Source organism: Triturus cristatus, chromosome 1_1 (assembly GCF_964204655.1).
Source record: "Triturus cristatus chromosome 1_1, aTriCri1.1, whole genome shotgun sequence".
Classification (NCBI taxonomy): Eukaryota; Metazoa; Chordata; class Amphibia; order Caudata; family Salamandridae; genus Triturus; species Triturus cristatus.
In genome coordinates this window covers 656,882,368-656,903,236 of record NC_140579.1, presented here as the reverse complement: position 1 = coordinate 656,903,236, position 20,869 = coordinate 656,882,368, and positions in this window count along the sequence as shown.

Here is a 20,869-nt window from a genome sequence, read left to right as displayed (position 1 = left end):
GCCGGTTCTAACACCTGTGTGCCCACTTCTACTGCAGGTATTCTGGTTGCCCATGTGGCCTACCTGCGAGCACCACTTCTATTGCAGGTGCTCTTGCTGCCTTTGAGGTGTACCTGCGTGCTCCACTTATACTGCAGATGCTCTTATTGCCTGTGTGGCATACCTGCATGCACCACTTCTACTGCAGGTGCTCTTGTTGGCTGCGTAGCTTACCTGCATGCCCAACTTCTACTGCAGGAGCTCTTGTTGCCTGTGTGTTATACCTGTGTGCACCACTTCTACTGGAGGTGCTCTGCTTGCCTGTGTGGCTTACCTGCTTTCATCCCTTCTACTGCAGGTGCTCTTGTTGCCTGTGTGTTATACCTGCGTGCACCACTTCTACGGCAGGTGCTCTGATTGCCTGTGTGGTATACCTGTGTGAACCACTTCTACTGCAGGTATTCTGGTTGCCCGTGTGGCCTACCTGCGAGCACCACTTCTATTGCAGGTGCTCTTGCTGCCTTTGAGGTGTACCTGCGTGCACCTGTTAGACCTGGCACCTTGGCGTGAGTTTCCCTTCCACTTTTTGCTGATGTGCCTCATGTGTTTTGTTGGTGTTAGCTGCTCAGGGCACTGTGCCACTGCTTATCAGTGCCACAGTGCAAGTGCTCCCTTTGAAAAGTGTATACATTGATTGGTGTCCATGTTTGGCTTATTTGGTTTACTATCAGCCCCTAGTAAAGTGCACCAGGAGTGCCAGGGCTTGTAAATGCAAATGCTGCTGGTGGGCTTGCAGCACTGGTTGTGCCACCCACAGAAGAGGCCTAGTAAAATGTGTCTAGGGTCTGCCATTGCAGAACCTGCGTGCAGTCTGGTACTGTCATGCTGACTGCGCAAGTGCACCTACTTGCCAGTCCCTAAACCTTCCCTTAACTACATATTAGTCACCCCTCTGGTAGGCCCAAGGGCAGGGTGCATTGTAAGAATAAGGTAGGACATGCCCTGATGTGTGTGGCATGTCCTAATATTGAATTACACCCATTTTCGTTTTTCACTATTGAAGGCTACCTGCTCTCCATAGGCCAGAATGGGCTGCTGGAATTATTACACTCTATAATCCCAGCGGACTCAGAGATCATGGTAGAAAGTCAAGTTTAGTATGCCTGAACTCAGAATAATAAAATACTTATTTTAGTAAAGTTTATTTTAATATCCTGTGTTTGTAAATACTACTTTTAGAAAGTTAGTATTTACTTGTCATTTCAGTCTGCCTCTGCTTTGTGTGTGTGTGCTGCCTAGTTTCAGTGAGGGGCAGGGCTGGGGAATTCCAGGAGACAGGCTGGCTGCCAGGTGGTGGGTAGAGAGATTACACCAGGATGGGTGGGAGGAGTACACCTTGACTCTGAATAGACCTGTGCTCTGCCACCACAATGCTGGCTCCGCCCCCTGTGGAGCGGCTGATGTCTCTGCCCTGTGCACTGAAAGGAAAGAGCAGAGTCACCACAACAAAGTGCTCCAAAACCGGACTGAGCCAGGCACAGGCCCCCTGGAAACAAAGAACAAAAGAAACTGTGTATAAAAGAAGGAGCCCTGCTCTGTATGGCCACCCAGTACGAGGACCTATTAGTCTGGTCAAGGAAGGCTGGGAGCAATCTCCCAGGAAACCTCCCCAGAATGTATATAGTTAGATGCTGGCCTTCCGGAACCAGACTAGGCGTTTCAGGCAACTTGCTGAGGCAAACCTGGAAGCCAGCCAAGAGGAAATGAAGCGGTGGTACGACCAGAACGCTACTCTGGTTGAGCTTCAACCTGGACAAAAGGTATGGGTCCCTGCCCCTGTGGAGCCTTGTGTACTCCAAGACAAGTGGACCGGACCCTTTGAGATTGTGGAGCGCAAGAGTTCTGTCACCTACTTGGTGGACTTGCAGTCTCCCAGGAACCCCTTGAGGGTCCTGCATGTCAACCGACTAAAGCCCCACTTGGAGAGGTCCGAAGTGGGCATGCTCTTGGCCACAGATGATGGGGCGGAAGAGGTGTCCGAGCCTCTTCCTGACCTCCTGGTAGCCTCAGAGCGAGACGTGTCAGTGGATGGAGTTAACCTCTCGCCCACCCTGACCCCTGAGCAACAGGATGACTGCCGCTAGCTGCTGGGGCAGTTTCCTGACCTGTTCTCCCTGGTTCCTTGTGTCACAGATTGGTGCGTCCATGATGTGGACACAGGAGACAGCTTGCCTGTGAAGCACAAGGCTTACAGAGTAACTGACAGGGTCAGAGCCTGCTTCAAAGAGGAGGTCTCAAAGATGCTTGCTCTAGGGGTGGTTGAGTCCTCCAGCAGTCCTTGGGCCAGCCCAGCGGTCTTGGTCCCGAAGGCTACAACGCAGGGGTCCCACACCCGACCTCCGGTTATGTGTGGACTACAGAGGACTCAATTCAGTCACGAAGACTGACGCGCACCCCATCCCCAGAGCTGATGAGCTCATCGATCGGTTAGGGGCTGCCCGGTACCTCAGCACGTTTGATTTGACGTCTGGGTACTGGCAGATCGCCTTGACTGATGGGGCCAAAGAGAGGTCCGCATTCTCCACACCAGATGGCCATTTCCAGTTCCGGGTTATGCCATTTGGGATGAAGAATGCCCCTGCCACCTTCCAGAGGTTGGTCAACCAGGTGTTGGCTGGGATGACCGAGTTCAGCGCCGCCTACCTGGATGAAATACTACTTTTAGAAAGTTAGGGGCATATTTATAATAACTGACGCATCCCTGCATATCAGCAGGGATGCGCCAGTTATTTTGCGCCCCAGCTCCGCCACCATGGATGCGCCGCATTTATAATGCGGCGCACCATGGGGCAAAAACGGCACAGATGCGTCACGCATCTGTGCCGTAAAAGTGGCGCATTGCTGGAGTTGCGTCGCAAGCGCGACGCAGCTCCAGCAATGCTCTGGGGGGCCCTATCTGCACAATGCTGCGTCAATCCTTACGCCTGCTTCAAGCAGGCGCAGGGTTTTGACGCAGCATGGGCTCAAAAGTGACTGAGTGAAATCTTGTAGATTTCACTCAGCCACTTTTAGGAGGCGTTCCTGCGCTGGAACGCCCCCACCTGCCCTGGAACGCCTACATGTGGCGCAGGGCTTTACAACGTGACGCATCTCCCAGATGCGTCACGTTGTAAATACCCCGCACCATGGCGCAGGATTTGCGCCGCTGCTGCGTCACAAAAGTGACGCAACGGCGGCGTAAATGAGGCGCAAGTCAAATATAAATCTGCCCCTTAGAATTTACTTGCTTAGCCATTTCAGTCCGCCTTTGCAATGTGTGTGTGTGCTGCCTAGTTTCAGTGAGGGGCAGGGCTGGGGAATTCCAGGAGACAGGCTGGCTGCCAGGTGGTGGGTAGAGAGATTACACCAGGATGGGTGGGAGGAGTACACCTTGACTCTGAATAGACCTGTGCTCTGCCACCACCTTGCTGGCTCCGCCCCCTGTGGAGCGGCTGATGTCTCTGCCATGTGCACTGAAAGGGAAGAGCAGAGTCAGCACAACAAAGTGCTCCAAAACCGGACTGAGCCAGGCACAGGCCCCCTGGAAACAAAGAACAAAAGAAACTGTGTATAAAAGAAGGAGCCCTGCTCCTAAGAAATCAGATCCTGTTTACGCCAAGAAGAAACTCTGCCTGAAGAGAAGGACCTGGGAAAGCTGCATGGAGGAGTACTGTCTCTAAGCCTGAGAGACTGGCCTGTGGAGGGTGCCTTGCTGCAAGAAGGAGAGGAAGAAAAGACTGAGAAAGACTTTGAATTCAACTTGTGCTTTAAAAACAATCTCCAAGGGCTTGCTTTTGAACTTGCCCCCTGAACTGCGCACCAGGAACAGTGGGCGCTACCCTTCCCTGGAAGAAGAAGAAGCTGCTGTTGGTGGATTGCTAACGCTGACCCCCGAGAACCTGTGTGCCCCCATCTCGCTGAGCAACGCGACTGCTGTGAGCACCGTGAAGGCCTGCTCTGCCTGGCCTGAGCAAAGTGAACAGCTGCCCCCTCGAGCCGGAGCTCGCAACGTAAGGAGACCTGTGTCCAAGCGCCGAGCCCCTACGACCCCAGGCCGTAGAGATCACTGTAAGGACCGACGGCACCCTGGTTCGCCGATCCTGGCTGATGCGACAGCGCTGCGTGCTTAGAGATCACCCCCGAGCTGCCCCTCCTGCTTCTGACCCCCGAGGTGTGCTGCGACGTCCTGAAGTGCCCCACAAAGCATCGTCGTCCACTGCCCAAGCGGGACTGCAACGCGACGTGGGACGCCCCTCTACGGACTTCTGAGGACGCCACGAACATTGCCCCCAAGAAATAAGGTACTGTGAGCCCAAGCGCCGTCGTACGAACCGTACTTTCCTGTGTACGGCCCGTACTACACTATCGTACCGCTACGCCACTCACACGGGAAGCGTGAGGCTTTGTGCGGCTCGTCCCCAGTTCGTACGGTGCGTCCCTGCGCTTGTACGGTGCGTCCAGCGTTGAAGATATACACGTTGCTCACGCGGGAAGCGTGAGGTGTGGCAAGACGCGTACCAGACTCGTACGACGCATACCTACGAAGGTACGGTCCGTACGGCTTGAGTCCCAGTACGCGTGCTCACGCGGGAAGCTTGAGAAACGGCACAACGCGTCCAAAAACTGGTACGAAGTGTACAGAAGGCCCTACGAGGCGTACAGGCCCCCAGAACGTGCAGATTGCACCAAAAGTGACCATTTTAAGAACTGTGGACTCCCTAAGAATAATTGCAAGTAACTGGATCCTCATTTTAAAGTGAAGAACTGTATTTTTAAAGCCTACTTAAAGAACTTTATATAAAGAACTTTATTTTTACAAAATACAGCCTTGTGTCTCTGTGTGGTGGGTTGGTGGTTATTGTGAGACGCCTTGCATGCTTAACCTAATGCCCTCTGGAATCTAGCCTGACTGCTCGCACCACGTTACCTAGAGGGTGAGCAGGGGTTATTTTCTGAGAGTAATCCTTTGCCCTGACTTAGAGGAAAGGGTCCCTGCTTGTCGCAAGTGCATACCTGCGCCAACCGGAGACCTCGGATTCTAACATTGGTGGCAGCGGTGAGGATCTACGGATTTGCATTTTTGGTGTCTGCGCAGTAATTACTAGCCATTGCACAGTGAGGACAGTCCAGGAGCTTGAGCCATAGAACTTTTTATTTTTGCTTGCCAAGAAAGAAGATCCCTTGTGTTTGGAGTCATGCCTGGCCCAAACAGCATTGAGAAAACGACCCCTGAAACCTCTGAAGTAGGAGAGATGGAATGGGATGATTCAAAACTGGATAGCTACAAGAAAACTGAACTCAAGCACTTCTGCAGGACGATAAAAGTTCCACATGCAGGATGCAAGAACAAATCAGATCTCTACAAGGCGCTGAAAGCCTGGATTGAATCAAGGGTTGCAACTGAGGAAGTTACACCATTGAAACCAGCGGAAAGCGTTCACAGATTTGGCAGAGGCCTGTCGCCAGAGGAGCTGGCAGACAGACAGGCCACCAGGGATCATGACTTGAAGTTGGCAGAGCTGGAAGTAAAAAGCCAATTGGAGCTAGAAAGCAAGAAGCTGGCTCTGGAAGAAAAGAAAATACAAAAGGAGCACGACTTGATAATGAGGAAATATGATATGTAGCTCGAGAGGCTTGAGGCCATGAGTGTCTCAGCCCAGCGACAAGAAATGTGCGTAGCTCAGAGATTGAGCTTTTCTGAGTGGGAGGAGGAATCCAGCTCAGATGGTGGCAGCAATATTGAATTTTCTAGTGCTGAGAGAGTAGTACGCACACCCAGAGATGTGGCGCCTGACTTGAAGGAGGGGGTTAACATACACCAGGAGGTTCAAGGGCATGAGGTAGCTCCAGTAGTGCGCAGTATCCCTGAAGGGAATAGGGTAACTGGCGCAGGTGTTCATGGTCCTAGTGATGGGAAGGACACTCTACTGACACTTGATGAGAGGTGCAGGGAGAGGGGTTCCCCAAAATTGAAGTCCCGGTATGTGAGTATGAAGACCGCCCAGAAGAGTGTGGGTTGTGTGACAGAGACAGTCAGATACTGTCTTGCCAGTCTCAGGAGAGTGGTGTGAAGTATGTGTGTGAGGCACTGGATGGTGAGGTGAAGGATAGTTTGGTTAACCCTGCTCGGGGGCTGTGTGATCCAATTGTGGGAGAGCATATTGTAAGTCCCTGTTTTCCAGAGCTATGCCAACACCTGTTGGAGAGTGAGTTCTCTGACCGCAGGGAGCTCACATTGGAGGCAGACCTTTTGGTGGAGTCCAGAGGGTCTGGAAAGGCATTGGGGAGTGATCCCAAGAGGAGTGGTCCAGGTATCTTCAAATCCAGTGTGGTGGAAGTGGCTCAGAGTAGCCCAACTAGGTCCTGTAGTAGTGAGAGGGGTGTAGGGCCTCACGTCCTGTCTTTAAGGGGAAGGAGTGAGAATGGGTTATGTCCCAGTAGTGCCCAACCTCAGGCTCAGAGCTTGGATGGCAACTCTCGCGCCGCTTCACCGGTGCCGCGGGCGGGGCTCTCTCACTTCTGAGAGCCTCGCTGGCGGCGATGGAGGCTGCCCGCTCCGGTCACGCTTCACCCGGTCCCCCTCCTCGGGACCGGGACTCAGTTCAGGGGTGCCTTCCCCCTCCTCGGCTACGGGGAATGCGGAAGTGTGGTGCGCGAGGCTCCGGGCTGGCCTCACGTCGAGCTGCTCCGCCCACCACCAGGCGGGACTTCATGCACTTCCGGGTCGCCTCAGGCAGCGCGGCGGCCCGGTCTCCTTGGTAGGCTCCCGCAATGCAAATACCGCAATAAGTGGGGTGGGCACCCGCGACCGCCGCCAATATGCGGGGTGGGCTCCCGCATTAATAAAAACCAACCAGGCAACATGCGGGGTGGGCACCCGCCATTAAAGACCAAATAAGCGGGGTGGGCACCCACGTCGGCTGACATCACGGGGGAATCCCTACGCTGGGGATTCCCTCTACACAGACGGCAGCGCATCGCTGCGGAGCTCCAGCGCTCCTATGGTGCCACATAAAGCAATATAGCGCTCCCAGGGCGCTAGAAGCCAGGAAAAGAGATAAAGCGCCCCCCAGGCGCTTGGACAGCAACCTAAAGGTCCTGGAGACCTCAGGGGGACAATGTAGGGCCCAGGGGCCAGCACACAGGACCCTCCAGCAAGGAGGCAGCCCCCATGGTGGTCCCACCTGGGCCCCACCAGCAGCAAGCCCCCTCCTGTTAGTATCCAAAGCAGAACCAGGCGCTAGAGACAAAATCCTTGAAGTCCATCAGGCATCCAGGGGCTGGGCAGGGCCCAGGGAGGCAAGCCTTCCCCTGGGCCCTAGCAGCAGCACGCCCCTGGCAGATTCAAGTCAGAACAAGAACATTTTCATGGGGTCACAGCCCCTCTTTTATCCACCAAATCCTTTGTTCTCAAAGGTGCAGGGAAAGGGCGAACCAGATACAACTGGTTCCTGAGCACTTTGTTTTGCTCAGCCCCTCTCCCTATTCACAGAGCAGGCCAGGGTCATCAGTCGCACTACAGGGGGCGGAGCCAGCATTGTGTGGGGAAAGCCCAGCCCTATTCAGGTCCCAAGTGTACTCCTCCCACCCATCTAGCTGCTGATCTCCCCATTCACCACTGGGTGACTCCTCCTGACTCTGGGGATTCCCTAGCTCGTCACATGACCTCAGGCAGCCAATCGCCAGACAAGGCACTCATTTCACATTGCACACAGAAAGCCAACTTCCAAAAGTGGCACTTCCACACTAGGTACATTGACGCCGCACACATCATCGCGCTGCATTTCATCACACGAGTCCGCACATACCAAACTCGGCCCTGCACTCCCCACGCATCAGGAACTAACATGGTCACTCAGATCCCCCATGCATTCCTATGGGAGGGCAGGTCAGTCTCACTCAATGTAACCCAGAGCGCACGCACTTTTCACTGGGACACAGTGTTAAAGCGCCTAGAGGCCTAAATCCACTAATACACCATATGGAAAAGGCTAAGATAATGCAAAAAGTTCTAGGGGTGAACTTGCCAGAAGGGCCAAGTCCAACACAACCCCCTTCCAGCCAAAACGCAGGGTAGACTAATCACCACCGTGATGGTCTTCCCTGCTTGGGGCGATAGACACGGACGCAGGCCCGCACTGCAGGGACACCCTCCGGTTCTACGCCATTCTGAATCAACCTGGTTCCATCTGGAAAACAACAAACGAAAAAAACTCAGGCCCAACTAGGCTACCCCACTGGTACTACCTAGTTGTCCACGGCCAGGACCAGGCCCTAGGCCACCCAGATACCACTGGTCCTTGCCAAACCCAGAGTGGGGGGTAGTAACCCCTGGCATAAAAGCCATTCTCCACTCTCCCTCTCAGTGTAGTTCCCAACTCCCACTGATCCTTCAACCTTGGGTCCGCACCCTCAGGCTGACCAGAGGTCACGGGCAAGAATGCCCCACCCTACCTTTACTTCTGGGGTTCCGCACCCTCCCAGGGAAGCACCCACCAGAACACAACTCTCCCACCAGTTCAGGACCTCTTTCCACCAACTGGCCTACCCCCTGGGATCCAAGGGGTCAGAGGCGAGGACTCCCTCCCTCTGCACCCCCTTCCACTGTAGAGCAGGGTCTCTTCACTTAAGATGAGCCCCACCTGCCCTCAGGACTACAGCTGCCCTTCCGTCCAGATCCGGAAACACCGACTACTGGCTCCCCAAACCGAGGGACGTACCATTTGGTCAGATGCCTGGCGAACCAGGACTTAACGAGGGTGACACATAACTAATGGGTCGTGTGACAGTCTGCCTGGCGCTGATCTCACTACCTCCTGTCCATCTGACAGTGCGTGCAGACCCCCCAGGACAGAAGTGGCGACACCACGGTCACTCAGTGGCGACTCAACCATCCCGGCTGGTCCCTGACCTACTGGTTCCCACTGGGGAATCCCTCCCCCTCTCACCCCTCCCTCTGGACTTCCGCACCCTCCCAACTGGAGCAGTACCGCCAGACACCAGGACTACTGGAGCTCTGATTACAGACACTCCACGTCCTCTAGACTCTGGGAGATCCTCCTCAAATGACCTATTGGTACAGCTTAGGCCTCCGACCTGATGTTCCCTAAAGAAACCATCCAGGCCCTGAGACTGGGTTTCGGGCACCTGGAGACACGCAGTCCCACCCACTCCTTCTCCGCAGAGACAGGTCGTGAGCCCCTACACCGAGACCTAGCTGGGCTACTCTGAACCTCTTCCACCATGCTGGGCTGGAAGACACCTCATCCACTCCTTTTGGAATCACTCCCCAATGCAAGCTCCCTATCCCAGAGAACTCACACCCAATCAGCCAGCAAGCTCCTTATTTCAGAGAACTCACACCAAAGTATTCAGCAAGCTCCTTATTTCAGAGAACTCACACCATTCATCCACACACACACACCCCCCAGACTAGTAAAACAGTTTCTACCGCCCCTGATTTCAAAACCTGACCACCACGTGACACAGGTACCATTACCCCGGGAACTGGGAATGGGAATACATGCACCGGACACACATCTGCTGCCACCACTGGATCCCACCCTTACTGGTGAATCCAGAAACACATTTCCACAGAAATGACACTTAAAAATAAACTTAGAACAATAATCCCTATACCATGTGATTATCTAAAATGTAGAGTTTTGTGGTGCAGCCAGTTGCTGCTGCGGTACAGCGCAAACGCAAGTCCTAATCCCACCGCTGATCACCAATGTTAGAAATGGGATTTCTGGTTGGCTAGGGCTTGCGCCAAAGCCAGGCAGAAACCACCACTCTAGTCAGGGCTGGGGAGTTACACGTCAAAGATAACCCCTGCTCACCCCCTTAGTAGCTTGGCACGAGCAGTCAGGCTTATCCCGGAGGCAATGTGTAAAGCGTTTGCGCGCGCACCTAGCAACAACACCCAGGCCCACCACAAAGGAAACTCCACACAAGGTATTATATAAAAATAGCCTTTGTAACATACCAAAACACATTAGATAAAAACACACACTTTACAATGTGCCAACAGGCACGGGAAGAATTTACAGGGGATATGTACAAGACAGGGCCACCTGGACCACTGTCAGGAATAAGCACTTTGTAGAAATATCACTTAGAACATAGGATATACAATCACTGAAGCACCAATTATAAAATGTAGCGCACAACCGGCGCAATAATGACCTCAGCGTCATCACACTAGCATCAGGTATAAAACCTATCCTGTATCCATCACAGGGGCATAACCACATTATGCAATTTCTCATTGGTCTAACGCATTAGACCTAACCACCTAAGTATACCTACACTAGTGGCGTATATCGCACAGGGAAGAGCAATCTCCCTAACATCAACCTAAACAGGTAAGACAACCTCCTAGGCAGAAATGACCACATTTAGAGGTATAAAACACAGGGTGCGCAAAACATGCTATACACAGTACATTTCCTAGCACCAAAAGCATGAACACAGGGTGCGCAAAACATACTACACCGTACATTTCCTAGCACCAAAATCACATTAGAGTCTAGGTTGCGCCACAACCTAAACGTAGCAGCTGCCCACTACTTGCTGGGCATCTGGGGACAAGAACAGGGCCTAAACGCTGCAGCTGGCACTAAGTGCTGCGCAGCTGGGGAAGGCAAATAGGCGCAAGGGGCTCTCATTAGCCCTTCAGAACAAACTGCGCCAATCCTTGGAGCCCTCTAGGCTCTTGGAATACTGTCAAAACGGTGGAGCCACCTAGGCTCTAAAAACAACATGCCCCCATAGCGTTGGAGCCACAGAGGCTCTAAAACAATTAAGGCCATCGTGGGAGCCACACGGGGCTCTGAGCAATGTGTCACTGTTGGAGCCATACGCTCGGGAAATCAATGTGCCCCCTTCGTTGCAGCTGACCCCTGCAAGGTGGGGCCGCTGGAGAGCATTGTCCACAGGGGCGGCACGGGACCTCAGGAACCCCCCCCCCCCACCGGGGAGTGGGCATTTTAGCAATAACGGTGGAGCAGCCCGCTCTCTGGTGGGACCGCTCGGGATCGGGCCTCGACCGGCACCAACCCGCCCCCTTGAGCCCTCACTCACCAGCTCTGGGGGCAGCTTCTTCTACTCCGGTCTCCGCTCTTCGAACGGGGCTCTGGTAGGCAGGGCTCCCCTCGGCACACGGGAGCCCTGCTCAAGTAGACGCCGCTACAACAGACTCGGGCGGCATCCAGACAGGCGGGGTGGGCTCCCGCAGGCCTCCACACGGCTTCACTTCGGCGGCAACGATTCCTCTTTCGGGGCTCCCCACAGCTCATGAGAGCCCCGCAACTCTCGTACCACTTCACCGGAGCCACGGGCGGGGCTCTCTCACTTCTGAGAGCCTCGCTGGCGGCGATGGAGGCTGCCCGCTCCGGTCACGCTTCACCCGGTCCCCCTCCTCGGGACCGCGACTCAGTTCAGGGGTGCCTTCCCCCTCCTCGGCTACGGGGGAAGGCGGAAGTGTGGTGCGCGAGGCTCCGGGCTGGCCTCACGTCGCGCTGCTCCGCCCACCACCAGGCGGGACTTCATGCACTTCAGGGTCGCCGCAGGCAGCGCGGCGGCCCGGTTTCCTTGGCAGCAGTATGGGGTAGGCTCCCGCAACGCAAATACCGCAGTAAATGGGGTGGGCTCCCGCGACCGCCGCCAATATGCGGGGTGGGCTCCCGCATTAATAAAAACGAACCAGGCAACATGCGGGGTGGGCATCCCGCCATTAAAGACCAAATAAGCGGGGTGGGCACCCGCGTCGGCTGACATCACGGGGGAATCCCTACACTGGGGATTCCCTCTACACAGACGGCAGCGCATCACTGTGGAGCTCCAGCGCTCCTATGGTGCCACATAAAGCAATATAGCGCTCCCAGGGCGCTAGAAGCCAGGAAAAGAGTTAAGCACCCCCCAGGCGCTTGGACAGCAACCTAAAGGTCCTGGAGATCTCAGGGGCAATGTAGGGCCCAGGGGCCAGCACACAGGGCCCTCCAGCAAGGAGGCAGCCCCCATGGCGGTCCCTCCTGGGCCCCACCAGCAGCAAGCCCCCTCCTGTTAGGATCCAAAGCAGAACCAGGCGCTAGAGACAAAATCCTTGAAGTCCATCTGGCGTCCATCAGGCATCCAGGGGCTGGGCAGGGCCCAGGGAGGCAAGCCTTCCCCTGGGCCCCAGCAGCAGCACGCCCCTGGCAGATTCAAGTCAGAACAAGAACATTTTCATGGGGTCACAGCCCCTCTTTTATACACAAAATCCTTTGTTCTCATAGGTGCAGGGAAGGGGCGAACCAGATACAACTGGTTCCTGAGCACTTTGTTTTGCTCAGCCCCTCTCCCTATTCACAGAGCAGGCCAGGGTCATCAGTCGCACCACAGGGGGCGGAGCCAGCATTGTGTGGGGAAAGCCCAGCCCTATTCAGGTCCCAGGTGTACTCCTCCCACCCATCTAGCTGCTGATCTCCCCATTCACCACTGGGTGACTCCTCCTGACTCTGGGGATTCCCTAGCTCATCACATGACCTCAGCCAGCCAATCGCCAGACAAGGCACTCATTTCACATTGCACACAGAAATGCCAACTTCCAGAAGTGGCACTTCCACACTAGGTACATTGACGCCGCACACATCATCACGCAGCATTTCATCACTCGAGTCCGCACATACCAAACTCGGCCCTGCACTCCCCACGCATCAGGAACTAACATGGTCACTCAGATCCCCCATGCATTCCTATGGGAGGGCAGGTCAGTCTCACTCAATGTAACCCAGAGCGCATGCACTTTTCACTGGGACACAGTGTTAAAGCGCCTAGAGGCCTAAATCCACTAATACACCATAGGGAAAAGGCTAAGATAATGCAAAAAGTTCTAGGGGTGAACTTGCCTGAAGGGCCAGGTCCAACAGGAGTCTAGTCTGTTCTGAGGGGCTGCCCGTTGTGCGGGATCCCCTAGTGTCTGGTGAACGGGGAGTGTCTGTAGGCAAGCCTCCCTCAGTTCTGGTGTCTGGCAGTACCGCTCCAGTTGGGAGGGTGCAGAGGTCCAGATTGAGGAGTGAGAGGGGGAAAGAGTCCCCAGTGGAAAAACCAGTGGGTCAGGGGCCAGCCAGAAGGGTTGCGTCACCAGTGAATGACCATGGTGACACCACTTCTGTCCTGGGGGATCTTCAGGCATGTCAGATGGACAGGGGCTGGGAGATCAGCGCCAGGCAGACTGTCACACGACACATGAGTTATGTGTCACCCTCAGGGGGGCATGCGTGCTCCCCAGGAAGTCCTGGTGCGCCAGGCGAGCGTTCAACCGCATGGGTTGGTCCCAGGGTTGGGAAGCCAGGTTCAGGTGTTGTCTGACCTGGAGGGAGGGACATCTGTAATCAGTGTCCCTACCAGTCTGTCTTCTTGGTGTACCACTCCAGGTGGGAGGGTACAGCCATCTGGAAGGGGGTGCAGAGGGAGGGAGGCCTCGCCTCTGACCCCGGCTCAACTGAAGGGTTTAGACCCTAGGTTGGAGGGCCAGGTTCAGGGTGTCCCCCCTGACCTGGACGCCCAGTTGCAGGATAGAACCCCTGAATTGGTGGGCGAATTGCGCAGAACACCTGCCTCAGGTGCCCTGGCAATTCTGGAAGGGGGTACCACTCCAAGTGGGAGGGTACAGAGCCCCAAGGAGGAGGACCGGGTGTGGGAGAGGCCACCCCAGTCTTTGGTCCAGCCGCCAGATACAGGCCTGGGGCTGGTGGGTCAGTGCCAGGATGTCATACCTGACCTGACAGGAGGGAGAATGGACAAAGGGTGACAAGCACCTGGGACTACTGCCCCCCGCTCCCTGGTGCCACAGAGGTTTGAGAGCCCAGAGAGGCATACGGCCTGGGTCTCATCCCTGACTACTGTCAGTGGCCTCTGTAGCATTTTGCTGTCCGTCTGTTGGGACATACCTGTGGGCCAGTTAAGGTTAGGTGCTGCACAGGTGGTGTCCACAGGTGAGGAGAAGGGTTCCCCATGGATTGGCTTGGTGGGCCCTGAGAGTATGGACAGAGGGATTCGAATAGGTTCAGATTGGCGTAGAACTGGAGTCTGCCCCTGCAGTTGCGGGCCAGGTCCTTGTTCTATCGCCCCAAGCAGGGAAGACCATCATGATGGTGATTGGTCTGCCCTGCGTTTTGGCTGGAAGGGGGTTGTGTTGGACTTGGCCCTTTTTTCAGGGTCATCCCTAAACTTTTTGCCTTCCTCCTGTATTTTTTCTGACCTGTTGTTAGCTGTTTTATGACTCTGGGCACCTTACCACTGCTGACCAGTGCTAATGAGCATATGCTCTCCCTATGGTAAAATGTTGATGTTCATTGGATTTAATGTTTGGCTTATTTGGTTTACTATCAGCCCCTAGTAAAGTGCACCAGGAGTGCCAGGGCTTGTAAATGCAAATGCTGCTGGTGGGCTTGCAGCACTGGTTGTGCCCCCCACAGAAGCGGCCTAGTAAAATGTGTCTAGGGTCTGCCATTGCAGAACCTGCGTGCAGTTTGGTACTGTCATGCTGACTGCGCAAGTGCACCTACTTGCCAGTCCCTAAACCTTTCCTTAACTACATATTAGTCACCCCTCTGGTAGGCCCAAGGGCAGGGTGCATTGTAAGCATAAGGTAGGACATGCCCTGGTGTGTGTGGCATGTCCTAATAGTGAATTACAGCCATTTTCGTTTTTCACTATTGAAGGCTACCTGCTCTCCATAGGCCAGAATGGGCTGCTGGAATTATTACACTCTATAATCCCAGTGGACTCAGAGAGCATGGTAGAAAGTCAAGTTTAGTATGCCTGAACTCAGAATAATAAAATACTTCTTTTAGTAAAGTTTATTTTAATATCCTGTGTTTGTAAATACTACTTTTAGAAAGTTAGTATTTACTTGCTTAGCCATTTCAGCCCGCCTCTGCTTTGTGTGTGTGTGCTGCCTAGTTTCAGTGAGGTGCAGGGTTGGGGAATTCCAGGAGACAGGCTGGCTGTCAGGTGGTGGGTAGAGAGATTACACCAGGATGGGTGGGAGGAGTACACCTTGACTCTGAATATACCTGTACTCTGCCACCACAATGCTGGCTCCGCCCCCTGTGGAGCGGCTGATGTCTCTGCCCTGTGCACTGAAAGGAAAGAGCAGAGTCACCACAACAAAGTGCTCCAAAACCGGACTGAGCCAGGCACAGGCCCCCTGGCGACAAAGAACAAAAGAAACTGTGTATAAAAGAAGGAGCTCTGCTCCTAAGAAATCAGATCCTGTTTATGCCAAGAAGAACCTCTGCCCGAAGAGAAGGACCTGGGAAAGCTGCATGGAGGAGTACTGTCTCTAAGCCTGAGAGACTGGCCTGTGGTGGGTGCCTTGCTGCTGGAACGACAGGAAGAAAAGACTGAGGAAGACTTTGAATTCAACTTGTGCTTTAAAAACAATCTCCAAGGGCTTGCTTGTGAACTTGCCCCCTGAACTGCGCCCCAGGAACAGTGGGCGCTACCCTTCCCTGGAAGAAGAAGAAGCTGCTGTGGGTGGATTGCTAACGCTGACCCCAGAGAACCTGTGTGCCCCCATCTCGCTGAGCAACGCGACTCCTGAACCGACTGTGCTGCTGTGAGCACCGTGAAGGCCTGCCCTGCCTGGCCTGAGCAAAGTGAACAGCCGCCCCCTCGAGCCGGAGCTCGCAACGTAAGGAGGAGGCTACCTGTGTCCAAGCGCCGAGCCCCTGCGACCCTAGGCCGTAGAGATCACTGTAAGGACCGACGGCACCCTGGTTCGCCGATCCTGGCCGATGCGACAGCGCTGCACGCTGAGAGATCACCCCCGAGCTGCCCCTCGTGCTTCTGACCCCCGAGGTGTGCTGCGACGTCCTGAAGCGCCCCACGAAGCATCGTTGTCCACTGCCCAAGCGGGACTGCAATGCGACGTGGGACGCCCCTCTACGGACTTCTGAGGCCGCCACGAACATTGCCCCCAAGAAATAAGGTACTGTGAGCCCAAGCGCCGTCGTACGAACCGTACTTTCCTGTGTACGGCCCGTACTACGCTATCGTACCGCTACGCCACTCACGCGGGAAGCGTGAGGCTTTGTGCGGCTCGTCCCCAGTTCGTACGGTGTGTCCCTGCGCCTGTACGGTCCGTCCAGCGTTGAAGATATACACGATGCTCACGCAGGAAGCGTGAGGTGTGGCAAGGGGGGCACCGGACTTGTACGACGCGTACCTACGAAGGTACGGTCCGTACGGCTTGAGTCCCAGTACGCGTGCTCACGCGGGAAGCGTGAGAAATGGCACGACGCGTCCAAAAACTGGTACGAAGCGTACAGAAGGCCCTACGAGGCGTACAGGCCCCCAGAAGGTGAAGATTGCACCAAAAGTGACCATTTTAAGAACTGTGGACTCCCTAAGAATAATTGCAAGTAACTGGATCCTCATTTTAAAGTGAAGAACTGTATTTTTAAAGCCCGCTTAAAGAACTTTATATAAAGAACTTTATTTTTACAAAATACAGCCTTGTGTCTCTGTGTGGTGGGTTGGTGGTTATTGTGAGACGCCTTGAATGCTTAACCTAATGCCCTCTGGAATCGAGCCTGACTGCTCGCGCCACGTTACCTAGAGGGTAAGCAGGGGTTATTTTCTTAGAGTAATCCTTTGCCCTGACTTAGAGGAAAGGGTCCCTGCTTGTCGCAAGTGCATACCTGCGCCAACCAGAGACCCCGGATTCTAACACCTGTGCACACCCCTTCTTCTGCAGGTGCTCTCGTTGCCTGCGTGGTATACCTGTGTGCACCACTTCTTCTGCAGGTGCTCTTGTTGCCTGCGTATTATAACTGTGCGCACCACTTCCTCTGCAGGTGCTCTCATTGCCTGTGTCGTATACCTGTGCTCACTGCTTCTTCTGCAGGTGCTCTCGTTGCCTGCGTGGTATACCTGTGCACACCACTTCTTCTGCAGGTGCTCTTGTTGCCTGTGTGGTATACCTGTGCGCACTACTTCTACTGCAGGTGCTCTCATTGCCTGTGTGGTATACCTGTGTGCACCATTTCTCCTGCAGGTGCACTCGTTGCCTGTGTGGTATACCTGCATGCACCACTTCTTCTGCAGGTGCTCTTGATGCCTTTGTGGTGCACCTGGCTCACACTACTTCTACTGCAGATGCTTTTATTGCCTGCATGGCTTTCCTGCATGCACCACTTCTACTGCAGGTGCTCTCGTTGCCTGTGTGGTATACCTGTGTGCACCACTTCCACTGCAGGTGATCTTGTTGCCAGTGTAGCTTACCTGCATGCACCACATCCACTGCAGGTGCTCTGGTTGCCTGTGTGTTATACCTGCGAGTACCACTTCTTCTGCAGGTGCTCTCATTGCCTGTGCGATATACCTGTGCACACCACTTCTACTGCAGGAGCTCTCATTGCCTGTGAGGGATACCTGTGCGCACTAATTCTACTGCATGTGTTCTCTTTGCCTGTGTGGTATACCTGCATGCACCACTTCTACTGCAGGAGCTCTTGCTGCCTGTGTGGTATACCTGCACACATCACTTCTACTGCAGGAGCTCTTGCTGCCTGCGTGGTATTCCTGTGCGCACCACTTCTTCTGCAGGTGCTCTCGTTGCCTGTGTCGTATACCTGTGCTCACTGCTTCTTCTGCAGGTGCTCTCGTTGCCTGCGTGGTATACCTGTGCACACCACTTCTTCTGCAGGTGCTCTTGTTGCCTGTGTGGTATACCTGTGCGCACTACTTCTACTGCAGGTGCTCTCATTGCCTGTGTGGTATACCTGTGTGCACCATTTCTCCTGCAGGTGCACTCGTTGCCTGCGTGGTGTACCGGTGCGCACTATTTCTACTGCAGGTGCATGCGTTGCCTGTGTGGTATACCTGCATGCACCACTTCTTCTGCAGGTGCTCTTGATGCCTTTGTGGTGCACCTGGCTCACACTACTTCTACTGCAGATGCTTTTATTGCCTGCATGGCTTTCCTGCATGCACCACTTCTACTGCAGGTGCTCTCGTTGCCTGTGTGGTATACCTGTGTGCACCACTTCCACTGCAGGTGATCTTGTTGCCAGTGTAGCTTACCTGCATGCACCACATCCACTGCAGGTGCTCTGGTTGCCTGTGTGTTATACCTGCGAGTACCACTTCTTCTGCAGGTGCTCTCATTGCCTGTGTGATATACCTGTGCACACCACTTCTACTGCAGGAGCTCTCGTTGCCTGTGAGGTATACCTGTGCGCACCAATTCTACTGCATGTGCTCTCTTTGCCTGTGTGGTATACCTGCATGCACCACTTCTACTGCAGGAGCTCTTGCTGCCTGTGTGGTATACCTGCACACATCACTTCTACTGCAGGAGCTCTTGCTGCCTGCGTGGTATTCCTGTGCGCACCACTTCTTCTGCAGGTGCTCTCGTTGCCTTCGTGGTATACCCGTGCGCACCACTTCTTCTGCATGTGCTCTCGTTGCCTGTGTGGTATACCTGTGTGCACCACTTCTTCTGCAGGTGCTCTCGTTGCCTGTGTGATATACCTGTGCCCACTACTTCTACTGCAGGTGCTCTCGTTGCCTGTGTGGTATACCTGTGTGCACCACTTCTACTGCAGGAGCTCTCGTTGCCTGTGAGGTATACCTGTGCACATCAATTCTACTGCATGTGCTCTCTCTGCCTGTGTGGTATACCTGCATGCACCACTTCTACTGCAGGAGCTCTTGCTGCCTGTAAGGTATACCTGCGTGCACCACTTCTACTGCAGGTGCTCTTGTTGCCTGCGTGGTATACCTGCACGCATCACTTCTACTGCAGGAGCTCTTGCTGCCTGCGTGGTATACCTGTGCGCACCACTTCTTCTGCAGGTGCTCTCGTTGCCTGCGTGGTATACCTGTGCGCACCACTTCTTCTGCATGTGCTCTCGCTGCCTGTGTGGTATACCTGTGTGCACCACTTCTTCTGCAGATGCTCTCGTTAGCTGAGTGGTATACCTGTGTGCACCACTTCTCCTGCAGGTGCTCTCGTTGCCTGCATGGTATACCTGTGTGCACCACTTCTTCTGCAGGTGCTCTCGTTGCCTGTGTGGTATACCTGTGCCCACTACTTCTACTGCAGGTGCTCTTGTTGCCTGCGTTGTGTACCAATGTGCACCACTTCTTCTGCAGGTGCTCTCGTTTCCTGCGTGGTATATCTGTGTCCACCACTTCTTCTGCAGGTGCTCTCATTGCCTGCGTGGTATACCAGTGTGCACCACTTCTTCTTCAGGTGCTCTCGTTGCCTGCGTGGTAAACCTGTGTGCATCACTTCTTCTGCAGGTGCTCTCGTTGCCTGCGTGGTATACCTGTGCGCACCACTTCTTCTGCAGGTGCTCTCCTTGCCTGCGTGGTATTCCTGTGCGTACCACTTCTTCTGGAGGTGCTCTCATTGCCTGCGTGGTATACCTGTGCGCACCACTTCTTCTGCAGGTGCTCTCGTTGCCTGCATGGTATAACTGTGCGCACCACTTATTCTGCAGGTGCTCTTGTTGCCTGCGTGGTATACATGTGCGCACCACTTCTTCTGCAGGCACTCTCGTTGCCTGCGTGGTATACCTGTACGCACCACTTTTTCTGCATGTGCTCTCGCTGCCTGTGTGGTATACCTGTGTGCACAACTTCTTCTGCAGGTGCTCTCGCTGCCTGTGTGGTATATCAGTGTGCACCACTTCTTCTGCAGGTGCTCTCGTTGCCTGCGTGGTAAACCTGTGTGCACCACTTCTTCTGCAGGTGCTCTCGTTACCTGCGTGGTATACCTGTGCACACCACTTCTTCTGCAGGTGCTCTCCTTGCCTGCGTGGTATTCCTGTGCGTACCACTTCTTCTGGAGGTGCTCTCATTGCCTGCGTGGTATACCTGTGCGCACCACTTCTTCTGCAGGTGCTCTCGTTGCCTGCATGGTATAACTGTGCGCACCACTTATTCTGCAGGTGCTCTTGTTGCCTGCGTGGTATACATGTGCGCACCACTTCTTCTGCAGGCACTCTCGTTGCCTGCGTGGTATACCTGTACGCACCACTTTTTCTGCATGTGCTCTCGCTGCCTGTGTGGTATACCTGTGTGCACCACTTCTTCTGCAGGTGCTCTCGCTGCCTGTGTGGTATATCAGTGTGCACCACTTCTTCTGCAGGTGCTCTCGTTGCCTGCGTGGTAAACCTGTGTGCACCACTTCTTCTGCAGGTGCTCTCGTTACCTGCGTGGTATACCTGTGCACACCACTTCTTCTGCAGGTGCTCTCCATGCCTGCGTGGTATTCCTGTGCATACCACTTCTTCTGGAGGTGCTCTTGTGGCCTGCGTGGTATACCTGTGTGCACCACTTCTTCTGCAGGTGCTCTCGTTGCCTGCGTGGTAAAACTGTGCGCACCACTTCTTCTGCAGGTGCTCTCGTTGCCTGCGTGGTATACCTGTGTGCACCACTTCTTCTGCAGGCGCTCTCGTTGCCTGCGTGGTATACCTGTGCGCACCACTTCTTCTGCAGGTGCTCTAATTGCCTGCGTGGTATACCTGTGCGCACTACTTCTACTGCGGGTGCTCTTGTTGCCTGTGAGGTATACCTGTGTGCACCACTTCTCCTGCAGGTGCTCTTGTTGCCTGTGTGATGTACCTGTGCGCACTACTTCTACTGCAGGTGCTCTCGTTGCCTGTGTGGTATACCTGCATGCACCACTTCTACTGCAGGTGCTCTTGTTGCCTGTGTGGTGTACCTGTGTGCACTACTTCTACTGCAGGTGCTCTTGTTGCCTGTTTGGTATACCTGTGTGCATGACTTCCACTGCAGGTGCCCTTGTTGCCTGTGTGGTATACCTGTGCGCACAACTTCTACTGCAGGT